Below are 21922 nucleotides of genomic sequence, written 5' to 3' on the forward strand. Positions count from 1 at the left end.
AAATCAGGCAAAATGGCCCTCAGTGGCTCTGGGCCTAACATGTAAGACAGAGAATAATTCTTTCTTAAATTTCTAAAAGGACCACAAGCTAGATTTTTATCATTTTGACTTGACTACCTGCCTTCTCCTAAGCCAGTCGCCCTTGCCAGGAGACGAAGGATCATTTTGGATAGGGTTGAGACTAAGAGACACTTGAGGGGTCATGAGTCAATCCAGATTGACCCAAATTAATGACTCAGAGCGAGAAGTGGTTTTGCATGAGACACTGGACTTTCAAGAAACAATAGCCACTACTTTCTTGATTTCTAACTAAGAAACTGCAGCCATGCTCCGTCCCCTCCCCCTTCTCTTCTTGTCAGCTGCCAGGACTCTAGATTCCTATCCCAGTGTATTATTATTATTATTATTATTATTATTAATACCAATAAAGTTGTCCTTGGGGGGGGCCGGGAGAGCGAGCCTATATCACAAAAGTGTGGGGCTTTTTGAATTTCAAAATTGAGACCGAAATAAATCTCTAAATGCACAAAAAAAGAGGCTTTTCTAGCAAGATTGCAGAGTAGAATTTCATGTTCCATAAAAGATCTAAAAATGAAAGCTGAGTTAGATTGCTAGATTTTATAACCTGCCATTTTCAGACAATGGGTAAGTGCTAATTATCTCTCCCACAGCCCTTTAAAAGGCAGAGTGTTATTGAAATAATTCTCCCAGAGATTCAAACACTGAGCGGGTGTGACAGCAGCTACTCCAGAAAATAAGGCGGCTCTTGATGGTTTTCTTCCGAGGACTGGGATCCTAAACTCTGGGTTGGCCTAAAGTTTAAGTTGAAGCTGCTGCGGAAGTGTGAGGTGATGGTAACTGTGCATCCTAAGGGATATCTCTGAGGGAGGAACTGGTTCCCTTACCGGAAATGAGAGCTAGTTCGCCAAGCTGCTTGCTTGCTGAGACTTGCAAGTCACGGGGTGCTTACCATGGAAAAGGGCGGGTGGGATTTTAGGGCAGGGTCTGCTCAGCTCAAAACCCCCGCTTCTGTAAACGCTTGGGTTTCTGTTTAACTGTGCATAGCTCTGTCCCTTTCTGTCCACGGGAGACACAGTGTATTGACTTAACACAATAGACTCAGATTCTCCTTCTAGGGGACAACTTGTCCCCTTAGACCAGGGCAAATGTAGAGCACCCAAGGTCATGGTAGCTTGAGAATGACCGTCAGGGAGCCTTTGGCTGTAGTACACTGAGGGTGAAGAGAGACAATAGGGCATGGAGACACGTAGATGACATAACAGCAAAGCGCATGCGCAGATGAAATTAAAGCAAAGCGAGGACTTGAGAGGTCCCGTGGCTGCACCAGAGATCCCCCCCCCCACACACACACAACAGGATAGTGGCTCCTTCAGCTGAGGTGCCTGGACAGTTAACTCTTTCATATTGTTTGTTCCCAATAAAACATTCCCAAGCTTAACAGTGCTCTAGTCCGCAGGACAGTAGCACAAAATCCGAGAGATGTCCTGATTCAAGCAGGCCTTCGTCCCCACTTTGTCACACTGACATGCAGGTCTCCCTTCAACAGGCTGTACATTTCTGATCTTCTTTAAGCTCTTTGGAAGCTTTTCCTGGAACAGCAAAGAACACTTTCCCACCGCCCCCCTCACCACCTCCTTCCCGCTCCCATCTGCCCCCTCTCCCGCCTTCTACTCCTCGAAGCAAGGATTAAGAAGGCTTGCTTCTGTCTCCTCATTTTCTTTACTCCAGATTCAGTGCGATTTGAAGCCTTCCTCCATCTGGTAAGTGAGAAACAGCCTGAGTCTCTCCTGGGTCAAGGATCCATCCTGGCGGTTGTTGCCCTTTGGGGAACTGCCAAACCGTTGGGTTATTGTCAGTCTCCCTGGGCCCTCTTCAGCTCCATGCTATCCTGGGAGGTGACTTTGCTTCTCTCCCTTCTGATGCCCTTAATGGATTCTTGTTCTGGTAAACAGAAGCCGAGAAGGTGGAGACACGTGTTTCCCACTCATTTGAAACCACTTTTTCAGTTCTTGCTATGGGCTGAATTTCAATTGTACAAGCATTGACCCTGGGTGTCTTTTTTTTTTTTTTAAGTTTTGTTTATGTATTTTGTGCGGCAGAGTATTTCTCTGCATATGCATATGTGTACCACGTGCATGCCTAGTGCTTTTAGGAGGCCAAAGGAGGGTGTCATACCCTTTGAAACTGGAGTTTCAGCTGCCAAGTGGGTGCTGGGATCAAACCCTTGTTCTCTGCAAGAGTGACCAGTGCTCTTAACCACTGAGGCATTGGGCTGGCCCCTTCCACATGTGTTTGGGAGCAGTGGAATCCTCCTCAGCTCTTGAGTGAGTTTATCTCTGGGACAAAGCCTCTGAAAACTTGACGGCTCCAAGCCATTGAAAAATTGCTTTTGGATTCTCCTCTGAGAACTCCAAGTATGAAATCATGGACCACAGAGGGTGAGTTTTATGAAGAAGTATTTTATTATAATGAGATTAAGAGAAAGTAAAGAGGGCAGGTGGGGGGGATCCATACATCAGGAGGGGTCCATGGAATGCCACTGATTGCCACTGCCTTAAAGGTAATAAGGCTTCACTGATTAAAGGGTGAGCTATCTAATGAAGTTCCCAGGTGGCCTGGTACCAGCGATTTAGACATGCCCTCACTATGGCTTCAAGGAAAGTGACTCTTTCAGGGGAAAGGATATAAGGGAGAACCAATCCTTACCCCGCCCTTGCTGGCACTTTTGGCCTCAAGCCACGACAAGTCAAGAGACATTTTGACTTAAATACTTCTGGCATCTTTAGCCTCTGGCAAGAATAAGGCTGTGGTCAGGCACAAGGACATTTCTGGCTTAGAGCCAAGAAAGAAACCGGTTCCTTTTCTTGATGTCTTTTTACCCTTAACTGCCTACCCAATCTCCACTCCCTGTTCTCACTGGCATTGAGTGGAAGAATCTTTAAATGAATTTCTAGAAAGAATATTTCTCTGATACGTTTGCTGAGCCCACAACCCCAGTAGGTGCTTCTGTTGTCATCACATAAGTGAAGAGGCAGACAAAGGTCACAGAAAGCCTGCTTACGTGATAGAGGTTTGTCCAATACTGATGATGAGACAGACCCCGTGGTCACAGGGAGCTCAGGTTCTTAGTCTGACAGATAAAAGAATTTAAACGTGGACTCAGAAGGAAACTTGAGAACTATTTTATCCTTTTAGTATCTTGGAAGGCCAGAAAAGGGGCTTAGTTTTTGGCTTGGTGGTCCGTGATGTTAGCATGGAAAAACCAACGTTTGTTTGGCCCATTGGGCCTAGCACTCCAAGCTAACAGTCTTCTGTAATTATTTAACAGTGTCTAAGAATTTCATCACCACAGCAAAGCCAGAGATTCCAGACCACACATCTATGGCAATGCCGCTCAGAGCTTCTGGGAGCAGGTGATGTAACCTTCAAAACATTTCGTAAAAGTGATCAATCTCCACTCCGACCAACACGTGTGGTATGTCATGCACATGTCCGAGTTCCTGGGCTGGAAAGTTACACACAGATAGTTACCCTGATCTGTAAATACTTGTAACTGTTCACCTAACAGTTATGAGGCTCAGAATGCATGAGAATTACAGAGGAGTGATGGAGACAGTCAGTGGTCTATTGTTTTTCTCATCAGTTGCGAGGATGCTGAGCACCTGGACAGCTCCTGATGCCACCTGACACCTTGCCTCGGAAGTGACTGGCAAACTACTACAAGGAAGTCTCCCTCTGACTTGGCCAGAATCACCGAGCTTCTAAGATCATGGGGCTTATGGGTAGATAGCCGTGCTCCCTGCTAGAAGTGTCCTCTAAGTGCTAGAGGATCCTCTAAGAGCAAATCTCTGAGAGTGTGAAGGGAGTGGCGTGGAGGAGAGAAAGACATGCAGAGAAGATGGCAGTCCTGTTCCTCTGGGATGGCCAGCCTCATCTTCTTGTTGGATGAAGTCAGCCAACCCCTCCCCCCACTTCCTACTCTCCCCTACTCCCACTGGAGTCTCTTCTTTGTCAAACACAGACACCATAAGTATATTTGAATACTCACTTGCATGGAAGCCTGGACTAACCATAATAATGATCTTAGTCATCCATAAGTTAACACCATTGCAAACATTCCCTTAATCCTTAAATGCCTCTAGAAGAAAGCATTGCTATTGTCAGAGATAGGCCAATAGGCATCCAGGATTTAGAGGATCTCTTTCTAAGACAGTGCAGCTAGTAGACACAGCTTATGGGTCTATTTAATGAGTTCCCAGAGCATTGAGGAGAAGAGCTGCAGGTTGCAATCTTGCTCAGAGGCAGAGCAAGAATAGGAAGCAGCCCTGTGGCTGCCAGGATCTGGATTGTCAACCTTCCCCCTCATGCTCTGCCTTCCTGTCTCCTGTGTCACTGTCCACTGCTGCTCCCCTTTCGGTTTGCTCTTTTGAGTGGACAGTGATGAGTCAGGGTGCAGCTTTGTGACAGCGGCAGACCATCCCTGGGTTCTAAAGATTAGCTTATGTAAGGAAACAGCATCTCCTTCAGGGGAACCGTGTGCTTGCTTCCCTGTCCTTTTGGTGAGTCACACACTCTCTGAGACTCTTTCATTTATGGTCACTGAGGGTTGCACGGTTTACTCCTCTTTTAATGGCAGTGATGCATGGAAAGAATTCCGTATAATGTAACGCCAAGATTCCCACCAGCCTTCCTGGCCATTGTTCCTTCTCATGAGCCTTGCCAGTGAACATTAAGTCCCATGGTTCAGGGTTTCTTAACAGCCAGCAGAGCTAACTGTTCAGATAGTTGTGGCCTTGGGCTGGAGCCAAACCGAGTAAATGTCTCGACTAGCACAGAACAGGAATGAAGTGGCCCTGTCATGAGTCAGAGCCTGCGTTCTGGAAGCCTGAACAAGCCAGGCTCTGCCGCTATTCTTGATGGTCAACTAAAGAGACAAATTCATAGTAAAAAGTACATAAAGGTTTATTTGGTGTGGTCAGAGGCACAACAGCATCCTGTAGTCACCTCCAGTCTGTCTTTGGGATTCTTACATGAGATGTAGGTTCATGTAAAGGGACAGAGGCCTGCGTAAATACAGCTCATGTCCTAGACCATTATCAAGGTCTTGGCTCCAGCCTCCTCCAGAAAGATGGCCAACAGGTTGGCAAAACTGTAAAATTTCTTTCCAAGAGACAAGTTCTTTTTCTGGCTGGCACCAGACTTCAGACATTTCCCTCTCCCAGTATGAAATTCTTGGTGGAATTCCAACTTTGGAGGACTATTGTTGCAAATCTGATAGTCTGAGTGTCTCTTTAGAATATTTTCATTTCTTACAGGCTAGTTATAGTAGCACCTCCTTAGGCCCAGATGTCCAGTCTGGCCCTTTGCCAGATGCAATGCAAACTGAGAGAGAGAGAGAGAGAGAGAGAAAGGTGGGGGCAGACAGAGAGACAGAGAGACAGAGACAGAGAGAAACAAAGAGACAGAGATAACAGAGACAGAGAGAGATAACACTTCTTGGATCCAATATATCCAAACATAGACTACTGTGATTTTGAGTTCTAACTGGTTTTGATCTGGTTCTTGTGACTGATTATTTCTACATAGCCTAGAAACTTCTGCTTCTTTGGTCTATGCCATTTTAAAATAAAGATTTAGACTCTTGAATAGGAATTATAAATACTCAACCTACTCCAAAGGAAGTCAGGACAGGAATTCAACAGGGAAGGATCCTGGAGGCAGGAACTGATTCAGAGGCCATGAAGGGGTGCTGATTTCTGACCATGTTTGGAGGAATATGGACTTTGGAATAGAAAAGCAGTGGAATCCTATATGTGAGGTTTAATGGACCATACTAGTAGAAGAATGGAAGACAGTGGTGCTGAGGGTGATTTGAACTGTAGGAGCCTGGCTCTAGAGGTTTCAGAGAATAATATTAGTATGTGGCATAGAGACTGTTTTTTTATATTTTGGCAAAGAATGTGACTGGTTTTTGCCCTTGTCTGAAAGCTTGCCTGAGGTTAAATTGAAGAGATTTTCAATCAGTTCCTTTGGTAGAGGAAATCACAAAACAGCCTACTATTGGCTCTCTTGTGTAGTTACTAGTGTCCACTCTTATGAAGATCTATAATTTACTAAGATAAGCTGAATAAATAAAAATACAAAATGAACTGATTGAGGAGAAAAGGGTCAGCAGGAAGTGGAATAGAGCTAAGTCCTGTGTTCAAGAAATAAATGGACAGAATGGACGAGAGGGAGTGATGGCCTCAGGGCAAGACCCTGGCCAGCCAAGCCTTCAACTTGTGGAAAGAAATTAAAAGACAGCTTTCTTAGGTCCAGGCGTGGCGGTGCACACCTTTAATCTCAGCACCCAGAAGGCACAGGTTGACAGATCTCTAAATTCAAGGCCAGCCTGGTCTACAGAGCAAGTTTCAGGAGAGTCAAGTTTCGACAGTGAAGGAAACCACTGAAAACAGAAAGCTGGTGAAGATGTAATTGAATGAGGAGACCATACTCCAGCTCCAGCAAGCAACAGAAGGTGGCAGGACTAGCCACGGTCTAGTTCTGAATGCAACAAAGGGGTTATGGAATCTCTCTCTGGGACTAAGAAAACCTTCTTAAGGCAGGCACATTCAGGGGCGTGCCTATATGGAGGCCCAGAGAGGCCATTGTATGAAGCTGTGAAGGTGAAGTCTGGGTTGCCTTGGAGACCCCCAAATATTGAAGATGACAGATCCACGGGACACCTGTTGAGAAGAGCTGCTAACAGGAAGTGGAGCCCAGCCCAAGAGAGAGAAGTGGGTGTGGTTAACAAAGCTGAAAGGAACCGGAGATCTGAAAAGCGCTTTGCCCTCGGACATGGAGATGTAGAGTTTGGAGTTTGCCCAGATGGTTTCTGGTCTTGCTTTGGTCCAGTATTTCCTCACTACGCCCCCTTTCCTCTTATTTGAAATGATAATATATATCTCGGGCCATTATATATTGGAAGTGTATGATCTGCTCTTTCATTTTGATGTTATAGAAAATTATAGTTAAGAGATTACATGAGTCTCTGAAGAGACATTGAACTTAAGAATTTTAAACAAGTTTGAGATTGTTATATACTATGGGGACATTTGAAGTTGGACTAAATACATTTTGCATTATGTTATGGCTACGAGACTATGCGGGCCAGGGAGTGGAATGTGGTGATTTGAATAGGTATGGCCCACATAGACTCATGTGCTTGAAGGCTTAGCACATAGGGAGTGGCACTATTACGAGGTGTGGCCTTGTTGGAGGGAGCATGCCACCTGGAGTGGGCTTTGGGGGGTTTTTAGCCCTCACTTCCAGTTTTCTGTGGCGTTGAGATGTGATTCCCTAGGTTGCTGCCTCTGCTGCTTGCTGCGCGTCTGTCTGCCATGACAGGTGCTCGTGCCTCTGGACCTGCAAGTGAGATCAAAAGTGTATTCTCTATTACATGCATTTGGTTGTGCTGTTTATATCACAACAGAAAAGGAACCAAAACACTGCCTCTCTGCCTAGAGTTCCTGCTCTTCCATCTTCAACTGAAACACATATGTCTATTGTGAAAACTAAAGCCAGAATGCCATCTTTGGGATAATTCCTTTGCTTTCCTTGCCCAGACCAAGTTTAATTCCTTCTGCTCTGTAGCCCTTGGTGTGTTTTTCTCAAGTGGTGATTATCATACAACGTTCTAGTCATGTGTTTCTTGGTACAATGTCTCTTCTGAGACAGGGACCGTGTCCTGTTTTGCTTCGTGTTTCTCACACCAAGCTCAGTGACGGGCTGATGTGTTCACTGATCTCCCAACATTTAAGTAGGAGACACAGAGAAGGCAGTGTGGGAATAATGGTCTTTTAGATTTTTGATTAGGTTGAAGCCACTGATAGAAGCATAATTATTGAGCAGTACTGGTTTATTGGTTCCTTGCAAAGGCATTGTTTCCTGGGGATACTTAGTTCCTTTTGCTCTGGCTTTTAGAAATGAGGGCTGGCATTAGTCAGTTGTTTTGCAAAAAGCTGTGTTGCTAAGAGAAGCTGCCACCTGCTAATTTCTAAAGTGGGATTTTCTTGTTGTGTCATGTGATGCAGACTCACGTGATGTTTTCCTGAGGCTAGACCTGTGGGAGGACATGTGAAGTTTGAACAAAGTATAAATAGGTCTCAACAGACAGTGATGGGACCTTGCGTAGCTAGCCTTGCGTAGCTTTGTCGGTCTTGAGTCTTCACTGATCTTTACTTCTTTGAGAGAAGCATGGCAGAGAACTTCCGGTTCTGGTTGCTCCCACAGGCTTGCGTTCGGTGGAGGCCTGGCTGTTTCTGCTGGGTTGTGTCACCACTGCTGAGTGGTGTTTGCTAGCCTGACGCTACTGAACTGGGCTGCTGTATCCCAACAATGGAGATTGGAATCACTCTTAGAAACTACTTCCAAACAGGGTCCACATCCCCTTGTTCTATTTGCCACCTTTTCCCTCTGTGGTAGGCTAGAAGTGGTGTTGAAGCATTTGAGGACCCTTATTAAAAGTAGGTTTAAAAAAATCTAAGCCTGCAAATGTCTATTTCAAAAATCTGATCTTGTGTGCACTTGTTACTTGGCTGTAGAGCACATCCTTAAGTTTATGAGAACAATTTTTTTTCCATTCTTGGAAAACATGTGTGGTCTAATATGAGATATTAATAAGTTCAACTCATGAACACAGCTTCCATGGGGTCTTTCGAAATCACAAGGAAAGCATAAGTGAACCCTTTTGTGACAAAATGTAAATACTGGTGCTGTCATTCATGTCTTCAAAGCTCCTAGGATGTTTAACTCGTATTTCCCAACTTTATCAACTTCTCGGAATTAATCTCCACATAGCATTTACAAATCTGAAAATTAGTTTGTTGTGATTGGCAGACTACCAATACATACAGGATGCCTGAATTATTTATCTTTAGAAAAATACCGTAGTACATTGCTTCTTAAAATAAGTGAATAATATTTATGAGAGACTTCTAGAATTTTGTACACAAGAACTTTTGGCAAAAATATGTAGTGGTTTAAATCTGTCTCTCCTCCTTTGGTCTCACAGGTCAGGGAACCTACGAATCCCTTAGGGTGTGTTGAGAAGGATGGAGGAGGGAAGGGGAGGGGCATGTTTTGATTTCTGACCACAGGGCACAGTGGGCTCCACTGAGATTACTTTGTTCTCCAGTGGTTCAGAAGGAAAAGGACAGAAGGCCTTGGGTGCATGGTCACAGTCTGTGGTTAAGACTGTCTTGTGAATTCAGCTGCTTATCTCCAGAAGGAACAGGACATGTTCAGGACTGCTGGCTGTCCAGGCCAAGGCTGTGGTCGGCTGCTTGACCACTCCTCTTGGGTCACTCAGCCTCTCTGGAGTACTGAATTCATACCCTCCCACCCACTCTCTCCTCCTGGTTCTCGACCTCACACTCTCCCAGAATTCCTCCACTTCACAGGCACTTCTCCCAGCTCTTCTTTTTCCTGGCCACAAGATCACATGACTCTGTTGGGGGCAGGGCACTTCTCAATTCATTTAGTGACTTGAGCCAATCCCATGTAAATAATTGTTAATTTCACAGATCCCCACTTATCCTTAGCTCGCTACTCTGATCTGTGGGTGACCTCTAGAATCGCCACTTGAGTGTCTCATGGGCATTTCAGATGCAACATTGTCCAAACAGATCTTATCCCTTATCCCACCTCTTTTTATTCTTTCTATCGCCTAGACCTATGCCTCCCCAGTCTCCCCCACTGGTCACTTAGGTCAAAGCACAGACTCTTTGTAGATTCTTCACGTCTCCAGTCTCCTGCATCCACACACTGACGTCTGTTTCTCTACATGTCCCAGCTGTGTTCTCTTTTCTTCTGATTCTGCCATTTTATTTCCTTCCCAGAGTATTGCAATCATGTTTCCATCAAGTTTCCTGCTTTTTGCTTTTTCCTTTAGAATTTGTGGGGTCTAAAAAGCTCACGAGAGTCCCAACAAAGCATCTGTACCCCAGTCAAACCCAAACCTCCAACCGGTCCCTACTATTGTCTAACCCCTCCCCCTGTCTCCAGCCTTGCTTCCACACCCACAACAGTCCAGACACGTGGACATTCTTTTTGCTTCTCAAACACTCTCTTCAGAACAATTGGCTTGCATGCAGGTTTTGTCCCCAAGTCTCTTCTCTTAAAATGTCACACATTTTTCTTATTTTCATTCAGGCTTTGTCTCCAACGCTGCCCTTTCTCAGAGGTCCGGAATCACGTGTGCCTGCCACATGGCTTTGTTTTGTTTCACCACAGCATTTACCTCTACCTGACATTTTCTTGGCTCCTTTGTCATTGGCTGTCTCCCTCTGCTTACCTGCCCACTATGGGAAGGGGGGAGGGGGACCTGCTTGCCTTGGCTACTACCCCAGCCCAGAGTCGGATCCGGTGAAAATCAGTGGATAAATGTGCAGGAGCAACTGTTGAATTGTAGAGTAGTGTATAATTTGTTATTTCTTCCAACGTTTCTGAAGCGAGCTTTCAAAATCTTATAATAGAGAAAAAAAATTAAAGTAATTTACAGGGCCAAGTCTCATTGACTCAATAATTGAAGTTTACACAAACTTATAACGTACAATGCCTGTTTAATTTGAAGAAGTGGGAACGTGGCAGCCTCTTGGCTAATGTGAAGCAGAAACAATTTTGCATGAAATGAAAAATCTTTGTGGCCAGTCACCACATTCAGCTCCTATCTCAAGCCTTACAGTATTCTTAGAAATAGTAGCATACCCTCTGCCCTTCCCTCCCATTATTTTGTTCATACAGAGTCTAAGAAAAATAAGGTCATCCCCCCCAATACTGTGTGGTCCCTACACACCAGACAAGTGGATCTTTCAATAAGGATTTAGTTATTAAATATCAAACTCTAGCTCTGGACAGTGACACTCTCCGCTGGAAGCTCTTCTTCACGGTAATTACTTTTAAGCCTTATGACTTTAGCAGCTGAGGGTGACTAGTCCTTAGCTTCATCTGAGTCAGTTTCAGGGAAGAACGCTAATGTCTTATCAAGGTGATAAACAGGGTCCAGGTCACCCACTGTGCTACTGTTGCTGTGTTTCCTCTGCCTTCTGGATGCTTCTGAGTTGAAACACCCTCTCTGGAGCTGACTTGTATGCAGGAAGACAATCAATTCAGTAGAACTCACTTCCTGGATGACCCATCACTGAGGCTGCCCATACCCCGACTCCAGATCTGATGAGAGTTTCAAGGGAAAGAGAAGATCCAACTGCTGTGTGCTTCAGTTATTAGCATGTTGAGAAAGTGTAGCCTCAAGCCTGAAATCCTTTGATAAGGAGAACAATAGACTAGCTCTGTCAAGAAGAGATTTCAGTGGTCTCACTGTGGAAGCTAGCAAGTTAATTCACAGAAGTAGAGAACAGAAAAATCTTCTACCAGAAGCTTAGACGAACAGGGGAAGAAGGATCAAGGGAGGTCAGTAATGGCTAACAAAGTGCACAGAGATTGGATGGATGAAACCCCTGCGTTTCATGGCGTTGCGTTTCTATGGTATACAAAAATTTATTATGTATTTCACAGAACTTAAAAATACAGGAGTTGAACATTTTCTTTTGAACACAAATGATAATTATTTAAGGAGATGGAATGTTAATCATCCTGATTGGGCATTATACATTTTATATATGTGTAAAATTCTACTCCATAAATATGTACAATTATTGCCAATTAAGAATAAACAACACCATAGGGACTCACTGAAGCTAAACCACCAAGTTGCATGGGAAAACTTCTACACATATGTAACATGTGTAGCTTGGTCTTCAGGTGTGACCCCTAACAGCAGGAGGAGCAGGGGCTGTCTCTGCCTGCCTTTGAATCCCTTTCCCTTAACTGGGCTGCTTTATCTAGCCTCAATAGGAGAAGACACACCTACACATACTGCAACCTGGTATTCCATGATGGGTCGATATATCTGGAAGGCCTCCCTTTCTCTGAGCAGAAAAGGTGAGGAGCATGGCGGAAGGAGTAGGGCATGGGGGAGGGCAGTTAAGAAGGAGGGACTGGAAGAAGAGGAGGGAGGGGAAGCTGTGATCCAGCAGGTAAAGTTAATAAATTAATAAAAGGGAGAATAAACAATGAAAGTTAACTGTGGCTGGAGAGAAGTTTAGATGAGCCTCATGTGGAAAGATTTAATTAAAAGAGAGAGGAGTGGGTCAGAGTACAGTAAGGGAGAAGTGTCTAGCTAGGTTGTTGTCAGAGCATTGGACGGAGCTGTCTGACATCCTCTGCTGTATGATGTAAGAACATCCTTGTCCTTATCTGTGGCTTCTTCAGTCAAACACCCAGCCTTCCCCTGTGCTGATGAACAATTCCTAAGTCCACAGGAGGGCTTAGCCCTACGTAACACTGACTTTCCATTTAGAAGATATTTGTAATAAGCTAATACTGAATCATAGCTGTCACCACTAACACGAGGCATGTTAGTGGTGACATGAAAGTGCTTACACGAGAGTGACAATGGCTTCCAGGATAAATCATGAGTGTAGAACCTTGGTAAGGATTCATACCACTCCCAAAATCCCATACTGCCAAGCAATTGTAGGAGTCTTCTCCCACAGTGGATTTAACTTGGGACATTTAAGCTTCCAAAGTACTGGCTGAAGCTAGCCTGGGTTTTTCAGGGTCCAATGAATTTACTGCATAAAAGCTCCACTGATGGGGGGCTCATTCAATAAGAATCTCTTAGAGAAATGATTCCAGCTCCAAGATGATTCCTTGAGTAGCTGTGGCATCTCACCATCTCACAGACAAGCCTGCTGCTGTTAACCTCTTCCCCTGATTTGCTAGTGCCTGTTTCTCATGCCAGGCTGCACACCATGGGTGTCCACAGTGCTGCCATGCACAGAATTTTTCAGGGGTGTTTGTCATGATCCCACAGAAGCCTGACAAAGTTTTAAGGGCTTGGGCCCAGAGGATCCCTTCTCTGATCGAAGTATTATTAGGTAATAATTCTCATTGCAAGGATATAGATGGTTCAAAACCCCACTCACTACTCCGTGCTATGAACAACCTACCCACTGTGTTTCCAGTCCTCTGTTGATGGTGAAGTTGCAGTTTTGAGAGCCTGAGGCAGCAAAGGTTTCGATTGGACAAGGAAATAGCTGCAGAGGTTTGCTTAGGATTCAGAATTAATCACAGGGAGCATGACAATGTGGATTTAGGGAGATATCCCCTAGAGTAAACACATGGCCCAGCGGTGACACCTAAATGAAGTGGAAACTTATGGTTTCTTTGGTGTTTTGCTGGGGCCAATGTGAAGGAGTGTTTTCCTGAAGCAGACATAGGTGAAAGGATGTCTTGCCAAGGCAGACATGTGAAGGAACGTTTCACTGAAGCAGACACAGGTAAAAGGATATTTTGCTGAAGCAAGCACGTGAGAGGACACACATATATTGGTTTGCCTTGCATTTCATATCTGGGCTCAATAGAGAGAAACACATCAAAAAACTTCTGGTGGTGTTCTGTTGATTTCTTGACACTTCCACGGACTCAGGCCAAGTGGTGTCAGTTGACACAGACTCACACAGAGTTTTGCTAAGACAGACTCTTGTGCTGAGGCAAGACTTCAGTGGTAGACTGAAGGGATTTTGCCTCGCAGTGAGTCACTCAGAAGAACTTTCCAAGAAGAGAAGGACTGGTGAAAGGTTGAGGAGGTGGGAAGCTGTGTCCAGACAGCAAGAGCTGCAATGTGATTGGACACAAGCGGGCACGAAGGGACACTTCATTGACTGAGGTCACAGAGTCATATTTCTTCAACACTCAGGAAACTGGACTACCTCTCAGACCAAAGGGAGACTCTTGTACCCTGCTATTCTTCTTAAAGTATAGTACTGACACCCAGGAAGGGAAATCTTGATTTGCCCCTTAAAAGTTCATGCCATCACGAGCAACCTCCTAGACCAGAGGTGGCATCTCTGGATCTGTGCCACTCAATTGCAGATGGGAGAGAAGGCCGCAGCTCGATCTGATCATTTCAGAAACAATTAAGCATCCTTACTGATCTCCATGGAGACCGCTCTAATACCAGCACTGTTCCTTTCATCCCCTATTTGTGGTTGAAAGCATAATTATTCCTCCTTCAGATCCTCTTTGGGACCTGTTACTTATTTAGGGAAATTAGACTCTCTGGACCAAGTAGTCATCAGACTCATTTTATTAATTGTTTCAGTTCAAGAACGAGGTTGTCAGGCAGGCTGGGAGAGGGGTTGGTGAGGGACTGTGAGCTTAGGTCGGTCAAAGGACGGAGGCGAGTGAAGACTTACGCCTCTAGCAAACTTGAGTTCAGATTCTCAAGCTCTTATTTTTTTAAAAGATTTCTTTATTCAGCACACTGTAGCTGTCTTCAGACACTCCAGAAGAGGGAATCAGATCTCTTATGGATGGTTATGAGCTGCCATGAGGTTGCTGGGGTTTGAACTCAGGACCTTTGGAAGAGCAATCAGTGCTCTTAACGGCTGAGCCATCTCTCCAGCCCCAGATTCTCAAACTCTTGTTAACTGGTGATGAGATCTAGTCAGGTTGTGCAGTTTCCTCAGCTTCAGCATCCTCGTGAATAAACACAAACTCTGAGACAGTGGCTAGCTGCCTTTCTCATTCTCTCCATTTCCTTTCTTACACACACACACACACACACACACACACACACACACACACACACACACTTGCATGAAAAGTATCATCCCAGCCTTCTGCATCCTGAGCCAAATCACCCTGCAAACTGACTTTATGGAGTCTGAATAATTCTTTATTTTATATGATTTTGTTTTTGCTCTATGTTAACTGAGTTTAATTTTTAAAAAAAAAAAAAGAGCATCAGTTTTTGCCATTGGGTTTAATACAGAGCTTTGTGATAACAGTAGCAGTTTATTCAGCATTGTGCACTGTATTTTAACACTATGCTAATAACTTCATAAATAGCATCTTGCTTAATAACTTTGCCCTGAGAACGGGCACCGTGCCCATTTAGAACAGAGGCTCTAAGCATTAAGAGGAATTGCCTAGTTAACGCCGTAAACTGGGGCTTGGCTTGCTCGCTCCCTCGTGCTCCATCTTTATTACTAAAGGATGCAGGGCAGGGAAACCAGAGGCTTACATGACCCTTGACGCAGCCTGTCATCAGAAGTTATTTCTTGGACATTTAGTAACCTGTCCTGTGATCTAGATAAATAATAAATGTGCTGAACAACATCGAACTGTATGTATCAACAATAGTGGCAAAATGGCTAAAGGGGTAACCAATTGCTTTCAGATTGGAAGTGAGCCTATTCCACAGGACTGAGTTCTCCTTTGATATTGTGGAGAGGTTGAAGGTCCTAGTGGGCAGCTATGGCTACTGCCTTGTTTAGTAGATAAATTACGTGCCTATCAAAATATCTTCTATTTTTCTTTTTTTAGCCACTTGCATAATTGTGTTCTGTCATTTTGGTGGAAGTCTGCTTATAAATTGCCCCAAATATTTTTAGGTTGATACATGTACTTTTGAAATACTGCTTGCTGAGGATGTTTTTGAAAGCGGTTTACAGAAGGTCTCTGTTGTTCACCCCTTCTTTGCCCTTCACATCTCTTCCTTATGTTGGTCACAGAATAGTTTAATCAGCCATTTCAGGCTCCATCTCCACAGTGCTGATGATGTAAAACAAGCAAACTGCAAAGCGTGCAAATGGAGATATGTGGGTTTGGCCTGGGCTCACCAAAGCTGCAGACACATCTATTGACGACTTTTCCAGTCTTCCTGTCAGTTATCCTAACCCCCAAGAGCTTGGGATAGACTTGAATGTTGTAGTATACTGCCTTAGTCAGGGTTTGTATTCCTGCACAAACATCATGACCAAGAAGCAAGTTGGGGAGGAAACAATTTATTCAGCTTACACTTCCACATTGCTGTTCATCATCAAAGGAAGTCAGGACTGGAACTCACACAGGGCAGGAACCTGGAGACAGGAACTGATGCAGAAGCCATGGAGGGGTGCTGCTTACTGCCTTGTTTCCCCTGGCTTGCTCAGCTTGCTTTCTTATAGAACCCAGGACTATCAGATGGCACCATCCACAATGGACCCTCCCACCCGTGATCACTAATTGAGAGAATGCTCCTCTCTCTGTGATAACTCCAGTCTGTGTCAAGTTGACGTACAAAACCAGCCATACATATGCGATCTTCTAGGCGTGCCATGGGTATTGAACTCTTGAACTCTTACAGCATCTGTGAACAATTGTACAAGACCCATATAAGACTGGGTTCCTCAACATCTGTCGTGAAGAATGGGGGGAACCTGTGAGGCACTGCTGTCTGTCTCAGAAGAGCTGTAGGTGGTGGAAATCAGAGATGCTTTCTTCACTGGTACATCCATGGGTAAGACTACCAGACTCCTGTAAGCAATCATAACAAGTCCACTGGGGCTCCTCCCACCCCATGAGAAGTCATAAAGCTGAAAAGGGAAGAGTGGATGGGAAGAGGAGAGGAAGCAGGAGGAACAGAAGGACAATTAGAGGGGACTAGGGGTGATCAAGATACATTGTATACGGATATTAAGATGGCATAGTGAAATCTATGATATGCATAATTAATAGATGACAATAAAAACATTAAACATGTATGTAAACTGCTAAAGAAGAGCTAATTTCTCTCCATCTGTCTTACTTTTAAAATCTTCAACAAAACACTCTCGATCTGAATTCAAGAGCACACAGAGAAGCTTGCACACCGTAGCTTAAGTTGACTTTATTCCAGGGATGCAAGGTTGGCTCAGCATGCCCAAATCAATAAGTGTAACCCAACAGATGTGTAGACTTGAAGTCAGAAATCACGTGATTATCACAATAGACACAGAAAAGGCATTCCAACAGAGGTCAACATACTTTCAGGATGGAAGCCCTAAAAAAAACAAAACAACTAGGAATCCATTGAAGCAACCAATTTCATCTCTATTTTTATTATGTATCTTCTATATCTTTCTTTTTGGTTAGAATTGCTAGAAATATGTCCATGTGAGACAAGGATTACCTCAAAACAGTAAAGCCTGCATGTGAGAGACCTCTGGCCAACATTATATGAAATAGAAAAACCTTATTATAAGGAAGAAAACATTTCTTCCATGTCTGAAACAAGTCAAAGGTGCCCTGCTCTGTCCATACTCCCTCCAGACAGCACTTGCGATCTCAGCCACTCAAGATACAGCAATGAGACAAGTGGAGGAACAAAACAGACATAAATAGGACAGGAGGCAGTAGATTGTCCATGTTGCAGATAACAGGATCTCATTCTTAAAAATACCTCATGGATCCTGCAGAAGCCGCTGAAGCAGGGAGTGACAGTTGCCATTCTTTGAATATTCAAAACATAATCATGGGTGCTTCATTTTTCGGTACAGACATCCAGTAGTATTGTAGCTGTAACAGAAACCTAATCTCAGGCCTCATGAACCAGTCACCAAGGGCAGAGGGTGAGCTACTCTGGAAAATACCAGAATCAAACACAGTTGTGCATTGCCTGATACTTCAGCATCAATGAATCATGTGTATGGTGGGGGGAGAGAAAGATCATGTGATCTCGTGACACAGTAGCATCTTTGAGGATACACTGTGGTTTTCCACAATGTCAAGACCTTCCAGCCACTCATTTATCAAAACATATCCCCATCATTAAGGGATTGCAGTCTGTAATCTCCTACAGGGAAAGCCTGAAGACATTTGCAAAACGTAACTGAAAAGCTAACAGGATTCACAGTACTGGCTGGTGCAAAGGACCATGGAGTGTTCCCAGTGATCTAGATTCTTCTGTATGTTTTCATGGTTTTTATTTCATTTATTATTTAACAGTGTATAATGTGCTTTGATCACAGCCACTCCACATTTCTCTCTCTCATTCACCCACATGGATTCTTGAAGGTGGGAACAGACACCCACCCACCCACCCAGACCCAGACCTGGCTTTAGAATGCTAACTTCATCTTATGTTCCCCAGAGCCTCGACTCTGTGGTGACGGAGAGGGCACCTGTCAGACATGGTGCCTGAGGCCTGGCATTAGTGCTTCCTGCACTGACCCCAGAGATGCCCCTTCTCCTCAGCTTCTTGTACCAGTGAAGGGCCCAAGGCTCCCTGTCACCTTGGATGGGTTGGTGCAAGGAGACCAGCAGAGAACACATGCAGGGCGGAAGATCCACTGCTTCCTTTTCTCACCATGGATTGCTGGCGGCGGCTGCTGTTGAGACTGGAGATGCTGCCTCATTTCATGTCTTTCCCGATATCCTTACATACTGCTCAGACCAACAGCCCTGCCTGCAGCAAAGGAGCCGTTCCATCTTGTCTTAACACCACTGTCCTTGTTATGCTGGGTGACAGGTGTCATTTAGTTGTGTGATTTTATTTTTTTAATGACAATTTGCTACTGCTTTCTCTTTTTTCTTCTGTCCTTTTTTTTTTTTTAAGCTGGAGTCAATAGTTCCTCGGAGAGATTCATCTTGAATTCATCTCCCAGGAGCTCAGCCAATCAGTCAAATACACATCTATCCTCCACTACTGGAAAGTTCTTGCAGTTCAGGTAGACTTGTACTAGAAATCAGAGATAGCTAAAGGGATGGGGTGTCTGTCATGCAGGCTCACCATCGGTAGCCCTGGTTCTTAGGACCAAAGCTTTAATTTTAGTGGAATAAAGGATGTGGGAGGAGAGACAATTGACAACAATGTTACTGTTGACTCTTCTTCCAACTTGGAGGAGGGATAATGGCAAGATTGTTGCTATTGACAGTTCTTCCAGCTTGGAGGAGGACAAGCCAGTAGAGAGAATAGAAGGGGAGAGATGTGATTTTGATGTTTGTAATTGTTGGTCTCTGAGGGAGACAGTGGCTTTTACCAGGAGCATCTTTGCTTAGTCACAAAGCTTCACGGAGAGGCTCTTTGCCGGCTGAGGCAGACTGGGGGCCACTCAGCTTTCCTCCTCCACATTTTTCTTGACTTGTTCCTATTGCCATGTCTCTCTGCTTAAATCTCCCTGGAAACCACATCAGTTCCACTGCCCCTGCTAATGATGTGCTCCCCCCTCCACTCCCACTTTCTTTTTATGTGCTCACTGACTTAAATCTCCCCCACTACTTATTTCCCGACACCCATTCTATGCGGGAAAATTACAGATGCCCAACATTGTTCACAAATCACATTTCTTTGCTGACAGGACGGGGAGGGTTTCCATGAGAAGGCAGGTCAGCATGGCATTCTGTGAGTGGGAAAGGGAGTTGCAATGCCTTCAGGGTATTATTCTAGAAATAGAAGAGGGAAAGGGTTGGTTTCTTATCTTTTCCTTTATGCCCCAGAGAAAACACAATACAATTCTCTTCTGTCTGAAATCTGGTGACAAGACAGCACATACTATGTGAGAAGCTTAGTCTCTTTTGAGTCAGTCCTGGAGACTCAGGATGGGCTGATCATGCCCACAACATAATCTTTCAAGTGTTCAGGAGCTTTGGAACTATGGGAAACATCAGCCAAAGCTTGTTCTCCTGTTCTGTACATTGCCACTTTCTTACTTTGCTGGGAGCACATGCTATCAGCCATGGGGACCATAGCTTGTGACTTTGTATAGAGAAAGTAAATAGAAAAGATGCAGATGCATTCACTGTACCATGTACAAAATGACACATTAAAAACATGCATGTATGTTCTGGTGCCATGTCTGAGCACCATATTCATGTAGTGGCACAGAACTAAAAGAGGATATAAGACAATAAACCTGGAAACCATCCACTCAGGGTGGTTTTCAGGACTGTCAATCATCTAACATCCTGGCTCCCTGGGCTAAAGGACACTGTGGCTCTCAGAGAACCCACATTATTGGCTCATTAGGTTTCCATTTTTTTCTGTTGGGTTAAGTTCCACCTGTTACCTGTCAGTCACTTGGACAAATATGCTGTAGTGTAAAAGCAACATGGTGTTGTGCCTGGCAGTGTCTCAAGACATCCAAGGAACCCCAAATTCCAAATCAACTTTGCCTTCAATCCTAAGCTAAATGGATGCCAAGGGACTGAATATCGGGTTCCATAATGAGTTTAGACGTTTCTGCCTTCCAGGGATGGTAGGACCCAGGCATGTTGATCTGCCATGATGAAATAACCCAAATAACCTGGACTGTACATGTCCCCTGGCTTCTACTTGGTCTCACTTTCCCTTAAAGTCACCTATTACATGGCATGATGGTGATCACACTCAAGCATACAGCATTATATGCATTAGATTTGTTTTGTGTGTGTGTGTGTGTGTGTGTGTGTGTGTGTGTGTGTGTGTGTGTGTGTATTTTTAATGGTGCACACATTGAGGTCAGAGGATTTAAATCTTTCCTTTTACCTCTTAGGTTCCAGGGATTGAATTCTGGATGTCAGGCTTAGTACCTAACTGGCCTTATTGCTTGACTTAGAAAGTAACAGTATGGTTGAATCTATAATTTCTTTATTTTAACCCAGGGAGGTGAAATCAGTGTTGAAATTATTCACTGCTAGCCTAAAAACTTTCCCTTCTGGTCCACTATGTTCTTTGGCCCATTTGATGAGCCTGCCATTCATCTAGTGGCTTGATTCTAGCCAGTGTCATTGCAAACAATTTCTCTGAAGCTGAACTTTTAGAACCAAAATACAGCATCCATCTCAGCTGATGATTCATTCTACTATTCATCCATCTAAACCTACTTACTGATTCATCCACATAGACATGCATGCATGCAACCATCCACCCACCTACACAACCATCCATCCATCCATCCATCATCCATGATCTATCAGTCCATGCATGCATGCATGTATCCATCCCTCCACCCATCCATCTATTCATCCATCCATGCATCCATCCATCCACGCATCCATCCATGCATCCATCCATCCATGCATCCATCCATCCACTCATCCTTCCTTCCTTCTGTTCTTGCATGCATTTATGTTTCCATCCATGCATCTATCTTTTTACTGATTTGCTCATCCACCCATCTCCCTACCCATCTATGAATCCATGCATCTGTCTATCCCTCATGCAGTTGCTCAAGCTACTCATCTGGATAAGCACCAACAGTGTGAGTGGTGAACTAGGCTAAAGTTTCAGCATTGCTCTGCCACTAATGTAACTTCTCTCATGTCTCCATATATCTGTCTTGGCTTTAATTTCCTTATTAATAGAGTGAAAAATGCAATATTGAGTCAGACATCTGAGACACTGAGTAAGATTGATATATATCACATTTTGGTTTAAATAGGAAAAGATGCGTGTTATACAATTCAGTGTTTAGGGCTTAAACATATAATGAAGGACTATTATCATTACTATTCACATTGATATTAGTGACGTCTATGTATGTCTGTATAGATGGAGGCATTCTGATACAATGGTATTTACATATATACACTTGACTTACAAAGGAATATATTACAGTATAAATGGGGACAACTCAATCAAATGGCTTGGACAAAGGCATGTGCTATCTGTCCCTGGCGGGACTCTCTACAGCTTCATAATTATGTAAGAGACATTTCTTAAAATGTTTTACATATATATTTTCAGGTCTTTAGAATGATTTTTGTTCATATACTTAATTAATATGAACAATAGCTACTGTTTAGTAAGTATTTGATCTGCCTGGGATTGTGAGATTCACGTCTGTAAATTACTTAATCTTTGCAATACTATTTAAAATGTTTGGAATCCTTTCTGTTCTGGCAAGTCAAAGAGACATTGATAGAAATCACAGTTCTTGTTGCAGGTCACACTGTCTGTTGCCAAGTTGAGGTCTATCTTGAGTCTAATTTCAGAGCCTGGCTCTTGCCCCTGAGCTGTGTCCCCATGCCACAGATAGCTGATTGCTATTTACAGATACCTCTGCCTTTGGGGTTCTTT

This window comes from Apodemus sylvaticus, chromosome 14 (genome assembly GCF_947179515.1).
Source record: "Apodemus sylvaticus chromosome 14, mApoSyl1.1, whole genome shotgun sequence".
Classification (NCBI taxonomy): Eukaryota; Metazoa; Chordata; class Mammalia; order Rodentia; family Muridae; genus Apodemus; species Apodemus sylvaticus.